This window comes from Macaca nemestrina, chromosome 1 (assembly GCF_043159975.1).
Source record: "Macaca nemestrina isolate mMacNem1 chromosome 1, mMacNem.hap1, whole genome shotgun sequence".
In the NCBI taxonomy this organism is placed as follows: domain Eukaryota; kingdom Metazoa; phylum Chordata; class Mammalia; order Primates; family Cercopithecidae; genus Macaca; species Macaca nemestrina.
This window is the reverse complement of record NC_092125.1, coordinates 149,319,538-149,333,967: the sequence shown is the minus strand read 5'-3', so window position 1 is coordinate 149,333,967 and position 14,430 is coordinate 149,319,538. Positions and strand designations below refer to the sequence as shown.

At 37.2% G+C, this 14,430-nt stretch overlaps 1 long non-coding RNA gene across 1 annotated transcript in view; it reads right to left on the bottom strand.

Moving 5' to 3' along the window:
* Positions 1-7,520: 7,520 nt before the first annotated feature.
* LOC105482748 (uncharacterized) overlaps positions 7,521-14,430 on the bottom strand; it is a 48,481-nt gene continuing 41,571 nt past the window's right edge. Inside the window, exon 6 of the long non-coding RNA XR_011619386.1 lies at positions 7,521-7,662. This is a non-coding gene — a long non-coding RNA (uncharacterized lncRNA). The remainder of the gene's footprint in view (positions 7,663-14,430) is intronic.

Here is a 14,430-nt window from a genome sequence, read left to right as displayed (position 1 = left end):
TTCAAGAAATAATCATTTCTTTAGATAATTATTTTAATGGCTTGCCATTTTGTATGATTGTTCTTGCAAACATTTCTATTTATGCATTTTATAACATGGAGCTTACTATTTTTATGCCAGTGCTTGCTTCATTTTATCATTATCAGGGCTTAATATAAATGCAGTTTTCTCATTTCCTTGTAAAACTAATTACAGAAATCTAGGTATGTCTTTACTGAAGAACTCCCATCATTTGAAATCTATTTAGCTGTAAATTTTCTCTTGTGCACAAATACTGGATATGAAGTTAAGTACTTATTTTCATTTAAGCTTTTCTGAAGATTTTCCGTATGCTTATTTAACAGCCTTTATGCCTGGTGTAATGGCCTGGATTGTGAACTGTGAACAAAATTCGTATTGAAATTCTAACCACTAGTACCTCAGCATGTGATTGTTTTAGGAGGTAAGGCCTTTAAAGAGGTAATTAAAGTAAAATGAGGTCATATGGGTGGGACTTCATCCGAGATGATTGATGTCCTCATAAGAAGCACACAGACAAAGGGAGGACCACATAAAGACATAGGAAGAAGATGACCATCTATAGGACAAGGACAGAGGCCTCAGAAGCTGACTCTGCCAACATCTTGACTTGGGATTTCTAAATTCCAGAATTGTGAAAAATAATTTTTTTTTTTTTTTTTTTTTTTTTTTTGACACGGAGTCTCGCTCTGTCACCCAGGCTGGAGTGCGGTGGCCGGATCTCTGCTCACTGCAAGCTCCGCCTCCCGGGTTTATGCCATTCTCCTGGCTCAGCCTCCCGAGTAGCTGGGACTACAGGTGCTCACCACCTCGCCCGGCTAGTTTTTTGTACTTTTTAGTAGAGACGGGGTTTCACCGTGTTAGCCAGGATGGTCTCGATCTCCTGACCTCGAGATCCGCCCGTCTCGGCCTCCCAAAGTGCTGGGATTACAGGCTTGAGCCACCGCGCCCGGCCGAAAAGTAAATTTCAGTTGTTTAAGCTGCCCAGTCTGTGATACTTCATCATGGCAGCCATAACAAACTGTTAATAATACACCCGCTGAGCTAAGTATTTTCGTGATGAAAGACTTGCATTGATTTCCCTTTGTATGCCTAACACGTGGGCAAAACTGAATTTACCACAGGCAAAAAACAAAAACAAAAAAAAGTCAGTGTGGTCACAAACCTCTGCACCTGCTGTCTTATTTCTATTCTTCCTGGAATATAAGCAGGAAATAGGAAACAGTAGCCACTGAGATACTGAGAGTAAGGGAAAGCATCAGTAACTCAAACCACTACTAACTCCTGGTCAGACTTACCCATGGAAGGATAGCCTTCCTCTTGAAGCCGTGCTAATGTAACATAAAATTAAGCACACCAGATTCATTGAGTTTACAGTCTCTGCTCATCTTTTAGTGGTGATACTAACAAAGAAATGACCAAAAGGAAAGTGGGAGTGCAAATAAATTGTTAATGAGAATACCCCAGCTGGTTCTTCCTCTCCTGATTATTCAGGGGTTAGTAATGCTCACAGCAAATGATGACCTTAATGTATTAGTTTTCTACTGCTGCTCTAAGAAGTCTCCACAAACTTAGTAGCTTAAAACAACATAAATTTCTTTTCTTACAGTTCAGGAGGTCTAACAACCAAAATGAGCCACACTGGGTTAAAATCAGGGTGTTGGTAAGCATGCATTTCTTTCTGGAGGCTCCAGGGAAGAAGCCATTTCCACGTCTCTTCCACCTTTTAGAGGCCACCTGCTTTCCTTGACTCATGATGCCATTCCTCCATCTTCAAAGCCAGAAATATTGAGCCAATTCCTTCTCATGCCTCATCACTATCACTTTCTCTTCTGCCTCCCTGTTTCACTTTAAAGACCCTTGTGATTATATTAGGCCCACCTCAGTAATCCAAGTTAATCTCCCTATTTTATTTATTTATTATTTTTTAAAATTTATTTTTATTTCAATAGGTTTTTGGAGAACAGGTGGTGTTTGGTAACACGAATAAGTTCTTCAGTGGTGACTTCTGAGATTTTGGTGCCCCCATCACCCAAGCAGTGTACACTGTACCTAGTGTGTAATCTTTCATCCCTCACCCCCTTCCCACCTTTTCCCCTGATTCCCCAAAATCTATTGTATCACTCTTATGCCTTTGTGTCCTCATTGCTTAGCTCCCAATTATGAATGAGAACATATGATGTTTGGTTTTCTATTCCTGAGTTACTTCACTTAGAATAATAGTCTCCAATTCCATCCAGGTTGCTGGGAATGCCATTAATTCATTCTTTTTTATGGCTGAGCAGTATTCCATGGTATATATAAACCACATTTTCTTTACTAATTCATCGGTGGGCCTTTGGACTGGTTCTATATTTTTGCGAATTGTGCTGCTATAAACGTACACGTGCAAGCGTCTTTTTCATATGACTTCTTTTCCTCTGGTAGATACCCAGGAATGGGATTGCTGGATCAAATGGTAGATCTACTTTCAGTTCTTTAAGGAATCGCCACACTGTTTTTCATAGTGGTTGTACTAGTTTACATTCCCACTAAGAGTGTAAAAGTGTTCCCCTTTCACCACATCCACGCTAATGTCTGTTTTCGTTTTTGGTTTTTTGTGTTTTTTTTATTATGACCATTCTTGCAGGAGTGAGGTGGTATTGCATTGTGGTTTTCATTTGATTTCCCTGAAAATTAATGATGTTGAGAATTTTTCCATATGTTTGTTGGCCATTTGTACATATTCTTTTGAGAATTGTCTATTCTTGCCCTTAGTCTACTTTTTGGTGGGATTTTGTTTTGTTTTGTTTTGTTTTGTTTTGTCTTGAGACAGAGTCTTGCTCTGTCTCCCAGGCTAGAATGCAGTGGCATGATCTCGCCTCACTGCAACCTCCACCTTCTAGGTTCAAGTGATTTTTCTGCCTCAGCCTCCCAAGTAGCTGGGATTACAGGCACGCACAAGCATGCCTGGCTAATTTTTGGTAATTTTAATAGAGACGGGGTTTCACCATATTGGCCAAGCTGGTCTTGAACTCCTGACCTCAAGTGATCCACCCGCCTCAGCCTCCCAGTGCTGGGATTACAGGTGTGAGCCACCATGCCTGGCTGGGATTGTTTGTTTTTCACTTGCTGATTTGAGTTCTTTGTAGATTCTGGATATTAGTCCTTTGTCGGATGTATAGATTGTGAAGATTTTCTCTCACTCTGTGGGTTGCCTGTTAACTCTGCTGATTGTTTCCTTTGCTGCGCAGAAGCTTTTTAGTTAATTTAATTAAGTCCCATCTAATTATCTTCATTTTTGTTACATTTACCTTTGGGTTCTTGGTCATGAAGTCTTTGCCTAAGCCAATGTCTGGAAGAGTTTTACCAATGTAATCTTCTGGAGTCTTTATAGTTTCAAGTCTCAGATTTAAGTCTTTATTCCATCTTGAGTTGATTTTTGTGTAAAGTGAGAGATGAGGAACCAGTTTCATTCTTCTACACGTGGCTTGCCAATTATCCCAGCACCATTTGTTAAATAGGGTGTCCTTTCTTTCACTTTGTTTTTCTTTGCTTTGTCGAAGATCAGTTGGGTGCAAATGCTTGGCTTTATCTCTGGGTTCTCTATTCTCTTCCATTGGTCTATGTGCTTATTTTTATACCATTACCATGTTGGTACTGGTTTTATAAACTTCTTAATAATAATATGACTGGTACTTATTTTTTTATCTGAAGCATATTTGTTTGGCTCTCTATTCATCATTACCTCTGTAACAAAGCTATTCTATTAATACATTTTCTCAGTTGAAATACCAAGAATGGTTTTTATTTTCCTGACTGGACAACGAATTGTCATTTCCATTTTTACCACTCCCTTCTACATTGTACTGAATAATCCTAGGCATCACTCTATGAGAAGGAACAACAATGGTAAAATGAAGACCATTCCAAATAAAAGAGAACATTTTCTACCAATAGATTCTCATTAAGGAATTCCAAAATTCTACTTTAGGAAAACGGAAAATGGTCCCGCAAAGAAGAAACAGCCTCAGGGAAATCTGAAGGAAAGAAATAAAAAGAGAGAAAACCCCCAAATAAACATTATTAGGAATAAGAAGTTAGCTACAGAATAGCTTGTAAAACTTAGAATTCTGGTCAGGTTAAAACTTTAAAGACACAAACCCATCCTTTCCTCCCTCCACTGTCCTTCCCCAAACACGCTAATACAATGACAGAGCAAGTTTTAAAATGTCTTTAATGACATACGTTGCACTCAGAACAAGATAAACCTCTCCAGACACCAGACACAGAATGGAAATGGTGTTAAGTGGTGGCTGAAGTCACAGACACTAATATACAGAAAAGGCTTTTATTATAGTAAGATAATCATAGCAAATGCAAAAGAAAAAGAGATTAAAGAAAATTCAGAGATGGTAATGGATATTGAGAACAAAGATGATCCACAGTTAGTATAAGAAGCTAATAAATAAAATAGAAAAATTATTCCAATATACAGAAAGTTTATCTCCAAAATGAGGGAAGAACTAAACTTACATGCTGAAAGAACACCTGTTTTTCAGGAAAAATTGAAATACAGCTTTCAACACCAAGCCATGTTCTGGTGAAGGTTTTGAATTTTAACAATTAAAATATTATGCATAAAAATCAAGCAACCCCCAAGGCTGGGGGTGGGGCGGGAAGGGAACCAGGCTGGCCTCAGAAGTCTCCACAATAATATTCCATGCCAAAAGATGATTACAAAATGGCTATAAAGTTCTAGGGAAAAGAAAGTATGAGCCAAGTGTATTATACCCAGCCAAGTTGCATTTAATTTAAAGGCACAAAGCAGGCACCTTTAAATATCAAAAAGAAAAATAATAGAAAACCAAATGAAGAACCTAGTAATATAGAAGTAGTGATGTAAAGCTCATGGTAAACACTGAATCTGTCTTAATGTAGTTCTAATTATAAGCAAATATGATGATTACAATCATAGAACTGAATGTTTTAAACCTTGGCAAACTTAGAATAATATAACTAACAAAGTTGGAAGGTAGAGAAAGAAAAAAGTGAGAGAAGATAGGAAACTTCTAACTTCCATACATTTTATAGCAGGATGTCAATTAATGGAATCTAAAATTAGTACATGAAGTTGGTTAAACAAGATAAAGATTCTAACCTCTCAATTTTTTCTTTATGGTTTTGTAAATTTTTTGTGAGGAAGGAACATATATAAGCAGTTTTCATTTTCCCTTCAATTTCTTTTTCTTGTGTGAAACGTAATTACATTTATTTTCGTTTCAGTTTCTTCTAGTGAATTAGATTTTGTAATATAGGCAAAATTAAACTGAATACTTTATATTAAAAAGTGTAGGCCAGGCGCCAGTGGCTCACGCCCGTAATCCTAGCACTTTGGGAGGCTGAGGCGGGTGGATCACAAGGCCAAGAAATCGAGACCATCCTGGTCAACACTGTGAAACCCGTCTCTACTAAAAATACAAAAATTAGCTGGGCATGGTGGTGTGCACCTGTAGTCCCAGCTACTCAGGAGGCTGAGGCAGGAGAATCACTTGAACCTGGGAGGCGGAGGTTGCAGTGAGCTGAGATCACACCACTGCACTCCAGCTGGGGTGACAGTGTGAGACTCTGTCTCAAAAAAAAAAAAAAGTATAATACAATTTTATAAAATTAGTGCTATCTAGTTATGTACCTCTCTATCTCTCTACCCTTCTGTCTCAATATGTGCACAGAGAATAGTGTAATAATGTTATCAATGGTATGAGATTTGAGGTTATTTCCTAATTTTTCCCTTATACTTCGTTGAATTGTTTGCATTCTTTGTAATGATAAAGTAACTAATCAAAGATAAAAATAAACATGCCCAATACAGAGCATTGATTTCTTTATTCATTTTTTTTAAATCATCAATCTTGCAAGAGTCCTACTCTTAACAATTAAGCCATTTTCACCAGAGTTCAGTCTTAAGAAACCTTGATTCTTTAATTTGTTTGTTGTTGTTATTTTTGAGACAGAGTCTCGCTCTGTCACCCAGGCTGGAGTGCAGTGGTACAATCTCAGCTCGCTGCAACGTCGTCCTCCTGGGATCAAGTGATTCTCCTGCCTCAGCCTCCCAAGTAGCTGGGATTACAGGCACATGCCACCACACCTGGTTAATTTTTTTTTGTATTTTTAATAGAGATGGGGTTTCACCATGTTGGCCAGGCTGACTTCAAACTCCTGACCTCAGGTGATCCATCCTCCTCAGCCTCCCTAAATGCTAAGATTGCAAGCGTGAGCCACCACACCCAGCGTGATCCTTTAATTTCAGGATGGAAAATGTGATACTATATCATCAATACGCTTTTGTGCAAGCCATCAGATGTCACTAAAATGGCTTCTCTAGCATTATTATTGCCATGAAGAAAGCTTTCCTCTTACTCTTCATATCTCAAACTCATGAGAACCCTTTCTTTTAACAGCCAGACCACTGTCATGTGAGGGGGAAAAAACCCTCTTATCTTCACTGCCAATTTCTTCACCGCAATATGCTAAAAACACATAATCAACACAACCAACTTGTTATTAAAGTTTTTTTTGTTTTTGTTTTTGTTTTTGTTTTTGTTTTTTTTGAGACAGAGTCTCGCTGTGTCTCCCAGGCTGGAGTGCAGTGGCGTGATCTCGGCTCACTGCAAGCTCCGCCTCCCGGGTTCACGCATTATTAAAGTTTTTACTATTTTTTAAATAGTGAGTCAAAGTCAGGAAGCACATGGCTGAGTTGGACTGTTTGCTGTCAATAAATCATGTGGTTAATTGAACATCCAAAAAAAAAGCCTCTTTTATTCAAGTAGCAATGTCCTTCTTTGTCACTTACTTATCTGTTGATAACCTTATTCCTGTTTATACTGTGGTTCAGAAAATAATCACTAACCAAACAGAAGTTTTCTTCCATGTGATAAAGAAAAAGCTGCTGAGTGTTTTTCCTTCATGTATCACCAACTCCTAAAATCCAATTCAGAATCTACTCATCAGCCATCTTACCCAGGTTTAAGGTAAAAATACATTGCTCTAGATCATATGCCACTGATAAGTTTTTTCTAATTTTGCTTTCCCTCCGTAGATATCACTTGTCAGTTATTTGAGACTGGTTTTGCAGATTTCCTAATAATAGTGTGTCTAGTACTAATTTTTGCTAAGGAGATCGACTTTGAATCTTGCATTTGTACTTCCGGAATTGATAGTGATCAACACCCTCTCCCTAGCAAGTGGCAGACCACACAATGAAAAGTCATTTTTGCAAAAACAGAACAGCAGCTGACTCTCATAACCAGGAAGGCTGAGGGTGGACTTCTGTCCAATAAGATCTAAAAGATCAGAAGATAATAATCAGAACTCTGCCTTTCTCTTTCCACCTCTGGGCCATGCTTTCCTCAGAATTGACTTCATCCTCAATAAGCACTCTCCATGGGGCAGAAAATGAAACCACCAGCCAGCCACTCCAGACTCACACTTTCAGAAGAGTTTTGGTCCCAGTTAAAGGAGAAGGCAAGTCTCCTGCACAGTATCAAGCCCCAAAAGGGACTCTGATTGTCCAGCCCGGGTCGGAGCCTGCTTCTGTGGCTGGAGAAGGAGAAATACATGATTGACAGCCTCATCAGAATTATGTGCACTGGGAGAGGGGTAGTCCTGCAAAGAAAGATGTGCTGGTCAGACAAGAAAATAGCCGATGTTCACTAAAATCTCTTCTTCATCTTTAAAAATAAAACCCAACAATTTTGTATAGAAAATAATTACTTTAAGATAAAATAATTATTTCCTGTTGTTTTGGGAAAACTTTATGGGTTGATAAGAGTGATAGATGTAACATTTCACTGATACCATACCACTTGTTAGAAAATTATCCTAATAAATAACATCATGGATAAGAAGCAAATGATTGCCCAGTCCTACAAAATCTTGCCCTCAAAGATTTGTAGTTTTTTCCTCCTCCTCCCACTTTTATTTTTCTGCCACTTGTGAGAAATCATGAAACTCAATTTGTTTCTCCTAATACATAAATGCAAAATTAATATTCTCAATAGAATCAGCTTCACAATTTAGGATTTTAAAGTTATTATGAGTTAAAGTATTAATTTTGTTATATTCATCACCACTTTTATCTTTGAATAAAAATTTTGAAGACTTTTTAACAATAAGACATTTAACAATAACATGTAATTAATGTGAAATGTTATTCAAAACAAACTATACTTTGTTAAGTGAATGTTGTTTTAGGGAAAAATGACTAAACACTTGTGGGACATTATGGCAGTTCTAAACTTGTTTGCAGATTCTTTGACATACCTCCTATTGAGAAGTGGGGACATTCCTCCTATTTTCCCTCCCTTTGAATGTGTGCTTACCTTGTTGACTTACTTCTAACCCATATAGTGCAGGAGAAGCAATAGTGTGTGACTTCTAAAGCTGTGTCATAAAAGAACAATACAGCTTCAACCTTGTTTACTGAGATACTCTAATTCGGAGATCTGAGTCACCATATAAGAAGTTCAACTATCGTGCTTACGTCAGCAGCACATATACTAAAACTGGAAGAAGTTCAACTATCATGAAGTACAATGCTGTGAGAAAGCCCAGGCCAAACACAAAAGCTGTACATAGTATTCACAACAGTATCTTCATGTGAAATCTGAACCAATAGCCAGCATATGTAAAGATTCCTCCAGATGATACCAGCCCCATCCATTGAGTCACCCCCAGTGGTCAGTGATCCCAGCTGAGGCCTCAGGCATCCTGGGGCAGAGATAAGCCATTTCTGTTGTTACATGTTTAAATGTGTGATCCATTACATTTCTAAACATCAAAAACTGATTGTTTTAAGAGGCCAAATTTTGGAGTAATTTGCTAGGCAGCAATAGATAAATGGAACAGATATACCCAACTGTTAGGCATGTAATGGGTAAAATGACAGTAAAATTCTGTTGTGTACACATCAGCTGGGCAAAAACTGAACAGCTTAATGATATAACTATAGCAAAGATGTGGAGCAATCAAAAAAAGCTCTCATACGCTGCATTGGAAATGTAAATTGGGCAACCATTTTAAAAGGAAAACTTGGCAAAATCTAGTATTAATAACATTGCCTAAGCACATGACCACAGGTTTCACTCATAGGAATATAGCCTAGGAAAACTCATTTGTCTACTAGGAGATATGTATTTAAAATGTTCTTTGCAAAATTATTTGTAGTAGCAAAAAATTGGAAGCAATCTAAGTAGCCATGAAAATGAAAATGAATAAATAACTAGAGGCAAATTTACATGATTGCATTCTATACAGGTTAGAAAACAAATGAATTAGACCTACAAATATCAACATGGATAAACCTCAGAAGTATAATGCTGAGTGGAAAAAAGATAATTGCAGAAAATTTTCTAAATATTATAGTTTGCATAAAGCTTAATTTCTTATAAAATAAGACTATTATTACTTACTATAATATTTAAGGATAAACATTTATGTAGCAGCATAGTGGTTAATTAATTGCAAAGATTATGAAGCCAAACTAACTGGGTTCAAATTGTACACAAACACCAACTGTGTGTCTGTGGAAGAGCTACTTAATCTCTATGGACTCTTCTCACCAGGAAAATGGACCAGCCTGACCAACATGGTGAAACTCCATCTCTACTAAAACTACAAAAATTAGCTGGGGCGGATGCCTGTAATCCCAGCTACTCAGGAGGCTGAGACAGGATAATCAGTTGAACCTGGGAGGCGGAGGTTGCAGTAAGCTGAGATCGTGCCATTGCACTCCAGCCTGGGAGATGAGAGTGAACTCCATCTCAAAAAAAAAAGGAATAATAATAATACCTATCTCATAGAAGATATGAGAATTTAGCATTTTTAAAGCCCTTACAAGAGTGCCTGGAACATTAAAGTGCTCCTTTGGCTAATATTGTAAATTGAAAAATTAAAAGAAGTGCATGGAAATGGTAAACACCCAATGCAGGGTAGTGGTTACCTATAGGGTGGAGAAAAGAAATGGAGATGAAACTCAGGAGCTGGGGGCACAAGAATTACCCTGTGTATTATTCTATCTTATTGTATTATTAGTGTTTCCTTTCTTAACCCAGATGACATCTATATGGATGTTAATTGTATTTGTGTACATTTTCTGTGTGTCTCAAATGTTTCATAATAATTAGCGAAAATAAGGACTATGAGATTTCTGGGAAAATCTTAACCAAATGTACGTATTAAATCTAAAAAATGACACTTCTGGACTGAGACAATGTGGAAATGCTTCTACCAATAACTAAACACACAGAAATGCTGGGCAAAACAGAACAATAGCTCAAATGCTCAGAAATTTTCAAAAGAAAATAAAGAAAATTCCCTGGTGCTGTAAGTGAAAAGGGTGCTCAAAGCCATGGTGCAAGCCAAAGCTGATCCTCTTGTGGTTCATGGAAAGAGTGGGCTAGCTAGAAGCTCTAGGAACTGGCCACTGGAGTTTTATTGCCCACTAGGGTCAAAAGATGTTGCATTAGGCACACACAAAAAGAGTAACGGTAATGAATACTTGTGCATTAAACTTGCAGTCTAAAAACTGAGTATCACTGAAAAGGGTACTAGAAATATCCAACCTGTATCCTCGGCCAATGGCAGGAAAGAAGTTTGTCATTTGGTGGTAAAGGTAGGGAAAAAAAAAAAAGTTTGAGAAATCACATCTCCAAGTCTGGAACTTACACAAATATATGTATTTAATCGCAGAAATTTTTCTAAATATTATACAGTTTATATAAAGTTTAATTTCTTATAAAATAACACTATTATTACTATAATATTTAAGGATATGCATTAATGTATATCCATTTCTTTTCTCCACCTATAGGTAACTGTTACCCTGCATTTGGTGTTTATCATTTCCACGCACTTCTTTTAATCAAATGTACAATGTGAGACTTCAAGCAAAGCAATTGATATAGACACCTGTCTGGCTAGTTAAACCCCTTTGTCAGATACAAATGCAAATTCTTACCATGGTCGTGCTTTGACAAGCCAGTGAAAAATAAACCTAAAAACTGATGTTAAAAAAATTGCAAATCACATAAAGAAATCAACTCTCATAAAGGAAAGTTGGCAAAAATAACAAAACAGGAAATCAGCACTCCAACAATTTGAGGTAATAAAAAAAAAAAGTAATTTATCTTACTAAATTTTTAAAGGATGGAAAGACTGGGAAAAGAACCAAATGGAGATTCTAGAGACAAAACATATAACTATTGGGAGGTAAAACAGAGGACTTGCATAGCTACCTATACACATGAAGACAGATCTTGGAAACTGGAAAGAAATGAATAAACAACTCAAATGCAGCATAGAGAGATTAAAAATGTGTAAAATATAATAGTTTAAGAGACTTGTAGGATAAAATACTTTCTAGGCCTGCTGTTATGTTTTCACCTGAATTTCTTGTCCTCAAACTCCTGGTTCAAACCCACTATTTCTTGCATTCTACATCTTTCACATATTTATATTGGTTGTTTTCCTCCAATCTCCAAGAAACTGTGTGAAAAATTACCTCTCTCATTTTTTTACATTGTTTCACCTTCTATTCACTCACCTTTCCTTGATTCAGGTTCCTAATAAGATTTTATTTGCCATTTACATTTTTTCTACTAATGGTTGATGTTCTTTGTTCTAATTTGTGTTTGGGTCATCTTTTGCAAGAGCTATTTTATGTATACTAGAGATTAACTCTTTTAGTACATATTGCAACATTTTTTCCAGAATATTATTTGTTTTTAAAATTTGTTGGTGGAGCATTTTGCTTCATAAATTATAAATTTATGGTTTAAGGCAGGTCTCTTGGTGATGAATTCTTTTAGCTTTTATCTGCAAAAGCCTTTATTTTTCCCTCATTTCTGAAGAACAGTTTGTCAGGTAAAGAATTCTTGGTTGGCAGGGTTTTTACCTCAACATTTTGAATATATCATCTTATTCTCTCCTGGCCTGCAAGATTTCTGCTGAAGAATCCTATGACAGTTGTACTAGGGATCCCTTGTATGTAATATGTTTCTTTTCTCTTGCTGCATTCAGAATTCTTTCTTTGTCTTTGAATTTTGACAGTTTGATTATAACATGTCTTACTGAACTCTTCCTTGAGTTAAATTGATGATATATAAGAAGGATAATTCATTTTTTTCTCAACACTAGAAACATTTTGTTTTGTATTATAAGCAGAATAATGGTTCCTCAAATATGCCCATGTCCTAAATCCTTGAAATCTGTGAATACATTACTTTACATGGCAAAAAGGAATTTGCATATGTGATTAAAGTTAGGAATTTTATTTTATAATTTCAACTTTTATTTTGGATTAGGGAATATGTATGTAGGTTTTTCACATGGCTATATTGTGTAATGTTGAGGTTTAGGGGTGTGAATGATCCCATCACTCAGGTAGTGAGCACAGTACCCAACAGGTAGTTTTTCATCCCTTGCTCTTCTCTTCCTTCTAGTAGTCTCCAGTGTCTATTGTTCCCATATTTATGTCATGTTGACCCAGTGCTTAGCTCCCACTTATAAGTGTGAACATGCCATATTTGGTTTCCTTCTCCTGTCTTAATTCACTTAGGATAATAGCCTGATTATGAAATTTTAGATGGAGAGATTATCCTGGATTTTCCAGGTAGGCCCAATTGAATCCTATGAGTTCTTAATAACAGAGAACCTTTCCAGGCTATGGTCAGAGAGAGATATGATGCTGGAAGAGGATATAGAGAAGTTCGGTGTTTGTTGGTTTTCAAGAAGGAGGAAGGGGACCATAAAACAAAGAGTGCAGGTGGCTTTTAATAGCTTGAAAGGGCAAATAAACGAATTCCTCCCTAGAGCCTCCAAAAAGAACCAGTCCTACTGACACCTTGCTTTTAGCCCAATGAGACCCATAATGAGACCCATGGCAGATTTATGACTTTAAAAACTATAGTAGATCTGTGTTGTTTTAGGCCACTAAGTCTGTAGTAGATCTTATAGTAGCAGCTGTGTACTAGCTGAAGTCTGAGAGAAGCAGGAGTCATGATATTGACGTGTAGCCCTGCTGTGAAAAAATATTTGTACAAATTGCATAAATTTATTTTTGGTTCTCAACCTTTTAGACTCAACCTACATGTAATGTAAAATAAGACTAAAATATGGTTACAGAACATAAGATAAACATTAATGATCCAAATGACAGAAATTAGAAGGTGGAAGGGGTAGCAGATGGAAGAGTGCCTCTGTCTTACAAAATGAGAGCTCAGCGACATCACTGAACATTAATAGAACAAGAAAGAGATATTTAAGTAGGTATGAAGTTACATAAAGGTATCCACAAAAGATATAAACATATAGGTGTTAACTATTAAAAATAATTAGGATGAAGAAGGAGAGGGGGACATGGGGATATAAGATAATATCTAGAATTTAAAAATCAGCAAATAGCAATATAAATGTAATTGAGTCACAAAGTTTATTTCACATTTCACTCAGGGCAGAGAAAATGTGGCTCCTTTACTTTATCCCTTATCAGTCTGGCTTTTCTCCCAAGCCCCCACCATCTGGCTAAGAGAGGAAATAATTAGTGTTTATACTATTCATTTTCAAGCATAATCCAGTCTGATAAATCAAGCATTTCCTTAGAAAATAGTCTCTCAGAGAGCACCTCTTCCACCTGACTCTTCAACTGAGATGACATGCTTGCAGGTAGGGAGAGGGCAGGGTTTATCTGTGTATTCTCATTGCACTGGGAAAAGGGGGCCTTGCCTTGTGCTGGACTTTGGGAATGACTGGCCAGCATCTGCAGCTCTTTGGCATGAGGCCCATGTATGCCCTGCATTTTTCAGTCCCTTTGTTAAGCTCCTCCACACGCCAGGCACTATGCTGGGCACTGGTCTAAGTCATCACTCTTTCCCATAAGTTATCCCAGTCTGCTTCAGGTCCCTTGAGTTCCCCTTCCTCTCAGCTTACAGCATGTTTTGTCCACACTAGACATTTGGCTGACCCCTGCGGTGATTCTCAGGCACAATGGCTCTGAACACATGAATGTACTGTCATCTATTGTGAGATAGCAGTTGGTATTTGGTTACTAATAACCAAAACACCAAAGATCCTCATTGATTTATTGTGATTTAACATTAGAACAGATTTAAGTAATCACTTTACCAGCATTTTCCTAGTTACTTGCATTCTATTATAACACACTTTCCTGCATGGGCAAAAAAAAGAGTGATAGCTATGGCCCCACAAATACCCAGGGGAGCGCATCACACATGAGATCATCATCATTGTGTGCATGATGGTAGATATGTGTGGAATTGCTGACGTGCTTCTTTAAGACAGCTCCTGTATTATCACACTGCCTTTTCCTTACTGTCTGCATCACACCAGGTAGTGTGAACCTGGCAGGCAGGGGCT